The sequence below is a fragment of the Chinchilla lanigera genome, unplaced genomic scaffold (assembly GCF_000276665.1).
Source record: "Chinchilla lanigera isolate Chin_1 unplaced genomic scaffold, ChiLan1.0 scaffold00094, whole genome shotgun sequence".
Taxonomy (NCBI): Eukaryota; Metazoa; Chordata; class Mammalia; order Rodentia; family Chinchillidae; genus Chinchilla; species Chinchilla lanigera.
This window is the reverse complement of record NW_004955495.1, coordinates 7,893,314-7,901,932: the sequence shown is the minus strand read 5'-3', so window position 1 is coordinate 7,901,932 and position 8,619 is coordinate 7,893,314.

The following is an 8,619-nucleotide window of genomic DNA, read 5'->3' as shown; positions in this document are numbered from 1 at the left end:
TTCTAGCCAGGTGTTGGTGGCTCACATCTGTAATCCCAGCACTGTGAGAGCCTGAGGCAAGAGGATCAAAATTTTGAGGCTAGCCTGGGCAATTTAATGAGACTCTTTCTCAAAATACTCTTTTGTTTTGTTTTGTTTATGGAAACAGGGTCTCACTTTGTTCAGGCTGCCCTTTAACTCGCCATATAGCCCAGGCTGACCTCAATCTTGCAGTGATCCTCCTGCCTCAGCCTCTTCATGAGTGCTGGGATGACAAGTAGGCACCACTGCACCCAGCAAAAAATATATATATATATTAAAAGGGTTAGGGCTGATGCTCACTGAAGAGGCCCTGGATTAATTCTCAGTACCACCAAAAAAATAAATAAATAAAAGTATTTTAAGACAACAATATCTTGTTCTTTTTTATCTTACATAGTACTTAGTGTGACTCCTTTTTTTTTTTTTTTTTTTTCCCTGAGGAAGGACCGGGAATCTAACTCAGGACCTTGCATTTGCCAGGCAGGTGCTTGTGCTGCTGAGCTATATCCCCAGCCCGTCCGACTACTTGAAGACAGCTCAAACTCAGAAAATGTATATCTAGTTAAATCAGCTTAATCAAAATGTCCCTTCATGGCTGGGGATATAGCTCAGTGGCACAAGTGCGTGCCTGGCAAGCACAAGGTCCTGAGTTCGATTCCCAGTACCAAAAAAAAAAAAAAAAAAACACCCACCCTCCCCATCTTCTCTGCTCTGGGAGCAGTTCTCCTGCCAGTGTCCCTCACCCCTGAAAATGTACACCTCCTTCAGATTTGTCTCCACCCCATCCTTGGTCAGGAGCGCCACCCAGGTGCTGAGCCCACCACAATGTGCAGTAGTGCTGAACAGACCAAAGACACCAGCGGGGCAGAACCTCGGCAGCTGTGCACTCCTTCATCCCCTGACCTGACTTGTCCCTAACTGAGCTTCCAGACCAGCATCATTTCAAGGAACACTGACACAGCAACCAAGTTCACTGGGGCCGGGGCTGCCATATTTGGTACGGCTTGGCTTGGGCTGGTGGTGGGACTGTTTGGGAGCCTCATCACTGGTTATGGCCAGAAACCCTTCTCTGAAGCAGCAGCTCTTCTATGCCATTCTGAGCTTTGCCCTTCCAGAGGCCATGGGCCTCTTCTGGTTGCAACCTTTTTTTTTGAGACAGGGTCTCACTAAGTAGTTCAGACAGGGCTTAAATTCATGGCAGTCCTGCCTCGGCCTCCTGAGTCCTGGGATTACAGGCGTGCACCAGCATGACTGGCCATCTTCTGCCTAATGGTGGCTTTTATCTTCATCGCCATGTGACGGAACTGTCTCCACCTCACATAGTTCTTTCTCCCACGTCTTGTCTGCCCTGTATGTTCCTTCTCATGGACTTTTCTGAGCTGCCTGGGGAAAGTGACTGGCTCAGGGTTTGACAGAGGGAAGATAAATAAATATTATTAATAAGGTGAGAAAAATAAACGAAAATGTCCAGTTTCCTAGTTCCTAGTGTTTCTTTTTTTTGTGGGGGAGGACCGGGAATCAAAATCAAACTCATGACCTTGCACTTGCCAGGCAAGCGCTGTAGCGCTGAGCTATATCTCCAGCCTAGTGTTCCATATTTTAAATAAGGCTTTTACCCTCTTTTTACTACTGTTTTAAATACTAAAACCCAGAAGAGATTAATGAAAATACTACTGAATGAAACGTGAAGTACATGATTAATTCTAATGACTGATTTTAATATCCATTATTCACTTTTAATAAACTAAAACATGGCAGGTGTCATGGCAATGCCTGGCATCCCAGCACTTGAGAGACTGAAGCAGGAGGATGGAAAGTTAGAGGCCAGGCTAGATTTCATAGTGAGACCTTGTCTCAAAACACCAAAATAATAATAGTAGTAATGGGAATCATGAAAGCATTTTAATGGAATAACACAAAAGAATATACAGGAAAAATGAAGAGTTCCCATCTTTCCCTGCTGTACCAAAACAACCAGGCTTTCCAAAGGTTGTGGTTTTCAAAGGTTGTGGTTTTCATAGGTTTATGTCCAGTGTTGTGCTGCTTGATACAGCTACCAGCCACCTGTCCCTTTTTTTTTTTCTTTTGTTCCGGTACCGGGAATCGAACTTGTAACCTTATGCTTGCCAGGCAGGCGCTGTGTTGCTGAGCTAAATCCCCAGCCCCTTTTTTTTTTTTTTTTTTTTTTTTTTTTTTTTTTTTTTTTTGGTCTTTTGAGCCTTGAAAGATTGCCCTGAATTGAGAATTGCTATAAGCATAAAATACCCCACTGGATTAAAAAACTTAGTATGAAAAAGCAAATGTAAAATATCTAGTTAAGCTGGGTGTGGTGGAACATGCCTATAATCCCAGCACTCAGGTGGCTGAGACAGGAGGATCACTGTGAGTCCTGGGCCAGTCTAGATGACATAGTGAGACCCTGTCTCAAAAAATCTAGTTATTCATTTGCATATCATCACATGTTGAAATAATGTATATATTATGCTAAATAAAATATTTTACCTGCTTTGACTTTAAAAACTATAACTGTTGGGGCTGGGGGTTTAGCTCAGTGGCACAGCGCCTGCCTGGTAAGCACCAGGTCGTGAGTTTGATTCCCAGTACCAGAAAAAAAAAAAAAAAACTATAACCGTTGGAAAATATAAAATGTCCTGGGCCAAGCGTGGTGGACACACCTGCAATCCCAGCACTCAGGAGGCTGAGACAGGAGGACCATTGCGAGTTTGAGACCAGCCAAGTCTACAAAGTGAGTTCAGGGCCAGCCTGAACTGCATAGGGAGACCCTGTCTCAAAAAGACAAAAATAATTAATTTTTAAAAAGTAGTTTTTGGCCGGGGAGATAGCTTAGGGGCACAGGTGTCTCCCTGGCAAGCACAAGGTCCTGAGTTTGATTCCCAGTACCCAAAAAGAAATAAAAATAAAAAATAGTTTTGAGCCTGGTGTAGTGGCACACACCTGTAATCCCAGCACTCGGGAGGCTGAGGCAGGAGGACTGCAGCAAATTCAGGGTCAGCCAGGGCTACACAGTATGTTCAAAGCCAGCCTGAATTATAGAGTGAAACCTTGTCTAAATAAAAAAAAGTGTAATATAAGGGCTGGCGATATAGCTCAGTGCTAGTGTAGGTGCCTAGCATGCATGAACCCGAGGCTTCAATCTCCAGTAGTGGGAAAGAAAAAGAAAAGGGTGGTGCATGCCTGTAATCCCAGCACTCGGGAGGCTAAGGCAGGAGGATAGTTGTGAGTTCAAGAACAGCCTGGGCTACAAAGTGAGCTCAAAGCCAGCCTGAACTGCATAGCAAGAACCTGTCCCCAAAAAAAGACAAAAAAAAAAAGAAGTTCCAGTGCTCTTCATAGGAGCCCATAGTGGAGGCTGGGCCTGGTGGCACATGCCTGTATTCTCAGCACTGAGGAGGCTGAGGCAGGAGGAACATCTTGTGTGGAATATATAGCAAGACCTGTCCAAAAAAAAAAAAAAAACCAACACAATGTGAGCTCTATCCTCAACCAGTTTTTTGGGTTTTTTTTCTTGGTGCTGGTGATTGAACCCAGAGCCTCATGTACATGAAGCAATGTTCTACCACTGAGTTAAATACTTAGAATATTAAGTGTACAGTACAGTAGCTGCCAGTGTGAGCCCAGCACACTGGCACATGCCTATAACCCCAGCTAGTCAGGAGGCTGAGGCAAGCTGATCAGAATTTCAGGCCAGTATTGCTCAGTGGTACCATGCTTGCCTAAGGTGCATGACCCTCTGCTCAGTTCCCAGTGTTTCCATGAAGAAGAGGCCCAAGTGCTAAGAAACTGGAGATCCCTACTGGCCAAGAGCCAACAGGGAGCTAAAGCACTCAGTGGTGTAACTGCAGGGAACTTGGTTTTGCCAGCAAACTCAGAGCAACGTTGGAAACAGATCCTTCCACAGCTGAACCTCCCTGCTTACTGTCTGTCCTGTTTTGTCCTGTCCTGTCCGTCTCTCTCCCCCCCACCCCCAGCTCACCTCCTTCCTTCACAGTAGTGGGACTGAACTCAGGACCTTCACACTGAGCTACATTCTCACTCTTTTTTTTTTGCTTTTTGAGACAGGGTTTCACTGTGCAGTTGAGACTGGCCTGGAGCTCACTTTGTAGCCCAGGCTGGTCTCAGACTCACAAGGATCCTCCTGCCTCAGGCTCTGGAGTGCCGGGATTACAGGTGAGCACCACCACGCCCGGCTACATTCTCAATCCTTTTTGTTTTTCTTATTTTGTGAAGGGTCTCCCTAAATTGCTAAATTGCCCAGGTTAGGCTTAAACTTGTGATCCTCCTGCCTTAGCCTCCAAGAGTATTGGGATTGCAGGTATGCACTACCACATCTGACTCCCTTTTTTAAAATTTTCAGGCTGGGCATGGTGGCCATACCTGTAATCCCAGTACTGGTGTCGGGGCTGAGGCAGGAGGATCACTGTGAGTTTGAGGCCAGCCTGGGCTACAAAGTGAGTTTAAGACTAGCCTGAACTGCACAGTGAAAACTTGTCTCAGAAAGACCAAAAAAATTGAAACATTCTGTGTTGCTAAATTGACCAGAGTGTACCCCATTGGCCTAATGGATAAGGCACTGTCTTCCTAAATTGACTAGACTAGACTTAAATTTGTAATCTTCCCGCCTCAGCTTCCCAGAATTCTGGGATTACAGGCACACGCCACCACACTGGGCTTCATTGTCAAATCTTCCTACAAAGCAACAGTATGATACTGACATAAGGACAGGCACACAAAACAATGGCATAAAACTGAGAGTCTAGAAATAATCCCACAGCCAAGGGTGGTGGCACATGCCTGTAATCCCAGCACTCAGGAGGCCGAGGCAGGAAGATCCTTGCAAATTGGAGACCAGCCTGGGCTACACAAAGTGAGCTCAAGGCCAGCCTGAACTGCATAGTGAGACCCTGTCTCAAAAAGAAAAAAAAAAAGCTCTGGTCAGCTGGGTTTTGGCAAGAAGACTCTCTTCAGCTGCACGCTGCATACACTGTATAGGATGAAGTTGGATCCTTACTTCAAAGAACACATAGAGGTAAATCATTATGATTTTGACTTAGCAATGGTTTCCTAGATATGATATGAAGAACGTAAGTATCAAAAGAAAAGATGTGGGTGGTCAGCTTTGTTTGGTCAAGTAAAGATGTGCCTCTGAGAGCAATTTCAAAATAATGAAAAGGGAATCCACAGAATGGGAGAAAATATTTTCAAATCATATATTTAAGTATGCAAAATATATGTATTTGTAAGCAACTCCTGCAGCTTAACAACAAAAACTTTAAAATTGAAAGCTGGGTCCAGTGCTCACGCCTGAAATCTCTGAAAGTCTGAGGAAGGAGGATCGCAAGTAGTTTTTTTTTTTTTTTGTCTTTGTGAGACATGGTCTCCCTATGCAGTTCAGGCTGGCCTTGAGCTCACTTCGTAGCCTAGGCTGGTCTGGAACTCACAAGGATCCTCCTGCCTCAGCCTCTGGAGTGCTGGGATTATAGGTGGGCACCACCACTAAGATCGCAAGTTTGAGGTCAGCCTGGGAAACTTCCCAAGATTCTGTGTCAAAACTTAAATAAATTTTTCTTTTTTTGTTTTTTTTTTTTCCGGTACCGAGAGTCGAACTCATGACCTCATCCTTGCCAGGCAGGCGCTGTGCCGCTGAGCTAAATCCCCAGCCCCTTAATTTAAATAAATTTTTTAAAAAGTTTTGGGTGGAGGTACAGGGGTTGTGAAGGTCCTGGATTCAATCTCTAGTACCCCAAAAATGTATTTATTTATTTATTTATTTTTGTCTTTTTGAGACAGGGTCTCACTATTCAGTTCAGGCCGGCCTTGCTCACTTTGTATCCCAGGCTGGTCTCGAACTCACAAGGATCCTCCTGCCTCAGCCTCCCCAGCGCTGAGATTAAAGGCGTGTGCCACCCGGATTTATTATATAGACACTCAACAAGTATTGACAGGAAGTCTGATAGCAGAAAACCAGCTAACCTCACAGACCTCAGTGGGCTTATGTAGCCGCTCAGTTTTGTTTATCACAGTACTACAGGTGGAACCCAGACCTTTGCACTGACCTATATCCCCAGCCCACCTCTTCCCCAACCTTCGCAAAATTTTGAGACAGGGTCTTGCTAACATGGGAGCTCTTAAATTTGTAATCCTCCTGCCTCAGCCTCCCAGGGTGCTGGCATGATAGGCTGCACCACCACACCTAGGTGGGCCATTAATTTTCTATTACTGTATTGCAGATTCCTTTAGTGTTGAATCAATGCAAAGCCACCCCTTCCTTTTATCTTTTAATGGCACATTTCCACCTGCTTTTGTGGTGCCTGGAAGAAGCATGGGAGGGACTGGGGCACCTGACCTAGGAAGGCCTCCCCACCTACCTTCCCGGTGGGCCAGGTGGAAGAGGGTGGGGCACTGGTCCTGCTCAGGAAGACCAACTCATTACCCCAGTTCCCCCCAGCCAGACTGACACATCCATCCCTTGAGAGGATTTCCCTAACCTTTGAGGCAGGGTCAATGTACTCTTGGCTGGCCTTGAACTCCCAGCAATCCTCCTGCCTCAGCCTCCTAATGCTGGGATGACACTCATGCATCACCCTGTCCCCCAACATTTTTGCAACCCAGATAATCATTACCCATCTTGTGGACTAAAGAACTGTTAACTCCCAAGTATAGGAATAAAATAATTCATGTAGTTTCACAAGGAGGGGAGGGTAGAAAAACTCATTGAAACTTAGATCAACTAAATGACAGGCCCAGGAATTTTTTTTTTCCTTCTCAAAAGGTAGTGATGCTCAAAACCCAGGGCCTTTGTACTGAGCTACATCCCCAGCCCTTTTTAAATTTTAAGGCAGTCTTAGTAAGTCATTCAATTTGGGATTAATTTTATGGTATGGTCCTACTTCAACTTCTCAATTGCAGGGATTACAAACATGTGCCATTCGGGCTGGGTGGCACGGCCCCTGCCCGGCCAAGTGCAAGGTTGAGTTCGATTCCCAGTACCAGAAAAAAACCCAAAAAAACCATGTGCCATCACACCATGCTGTTCTTTTCCACACTGCATACATGCAATGCTGTAAACATCTTTCCTTTTTGCTTTAGGAGAAAATGCTTTGGGCTGAGTGTGGCTCAAAGGTAAGAGTACTTATCATGTACTGAAGTCCTAGGTTCAATCCCCAGCACAAAACCATGAAAAATGGGCTTCAAAGGGCAAACTGAACCTGTGAATGAGCCCCATTTTTTGTGAAACAAGGTCTCACTACATGTAGTTCAGGCTGGCCTCAAACTCACTGGTGATCCTCCCACTTCAGCCTCCCACGTGCTGCGTTTATAGGTATGTGCCTCCACATCTTGATCCCTAGGCCCAACGTAAGCAACATTAAGGAAAGATGAACAGAAACAATTCAGAGGCAATACTTTATTGCTTATCAAGCCATTTATTTCAGTGTTAAGTTCTAACATTAACTTTTCTGTAAATGTTCATCTTGTACCTCCAACAAGGTTCCTGACAACAGTGCCCATATCTTAGGATATTTATGACAAACTAGCACCTGGTATACAGTAGATGCTCATCAAGTATTCCACTGCATCTTTTCTAATCATTTCCCACTGGCCAGTGTTTCCCGACACAGGAGACTACACACTTCAGAGGTTTATAAGGAAAACAGACCCAGCAGTCTCATTTCAAAGGGAAGATCATCCAGCTCTGATTGTATGATAGTGTAACTGGTGTGTGCGACCTTCAAAACCTGCCAGCCTCCTTTTCTAGAAGGAAAAGCATTTATCTAAAACATGTTTACTTAATTACAGATGGTTTCTAGGTATGCAAATTTAGTTTTTCCATCCATGCAAGTGACATATGGTTTTCTTTTTAAGTGAACTTAAGCAAGATTAACTCAATGATTAACTGAAAGAAAAAAAAAAACAACCTGAAGTAATGTGGAGATGGAACACAAATGCGTGAAAACTAAAAGTGCTGGTCACAATGGCACAGCTTTTAATCCCAGCTACTGCAGAGGCTGAGGCAGAAGGATCCCAAATTCAAGCCCAGCCTGGAAATTTAGTAACTTAGTGCTACCCTATCTCAAAATGTAAAATAACGAGAGCTGGAGATGGAGCTCAGTAGGAAGTCCCCGGACTCAACCCTCAGTACTAGGGGTGGAAAGCCTGAGGATGTAGCTCAGTGTTCTCTGGGTTCAATCCCCAGAGCTAAAAAAAAACAAAACATGAGAACAAAAAAGATTCAGTAAGGAATGAAGACTGGGTCAAGCAGGTGCTTTCATGGTGCAGGTCTGTTGGATGCATCAGGCCTTTTGAGTTCACTGCTGTTGCATGGCCAACATCCACGTCAGCAAGATCCCACCACATCTAGCGAGGCTCACACTGCCGTGTGCATACTACAAACGCAGAAGCCAAAGCCAAAGCCAAAGCCAAAGCCTGAAAATTAAGCCCGGCCTGGGCAATTTAACAAGACCCTTTCTCAAAAGAAAAAAGAACTAGGAATGTAGCTCAGTGCAAAGGCCCTGGGTCCAATCCCCAGTATTGAAGGGGGAAAAAAAAGTGAAGGCCAAACTAAGTGCCTACAATTTAAAA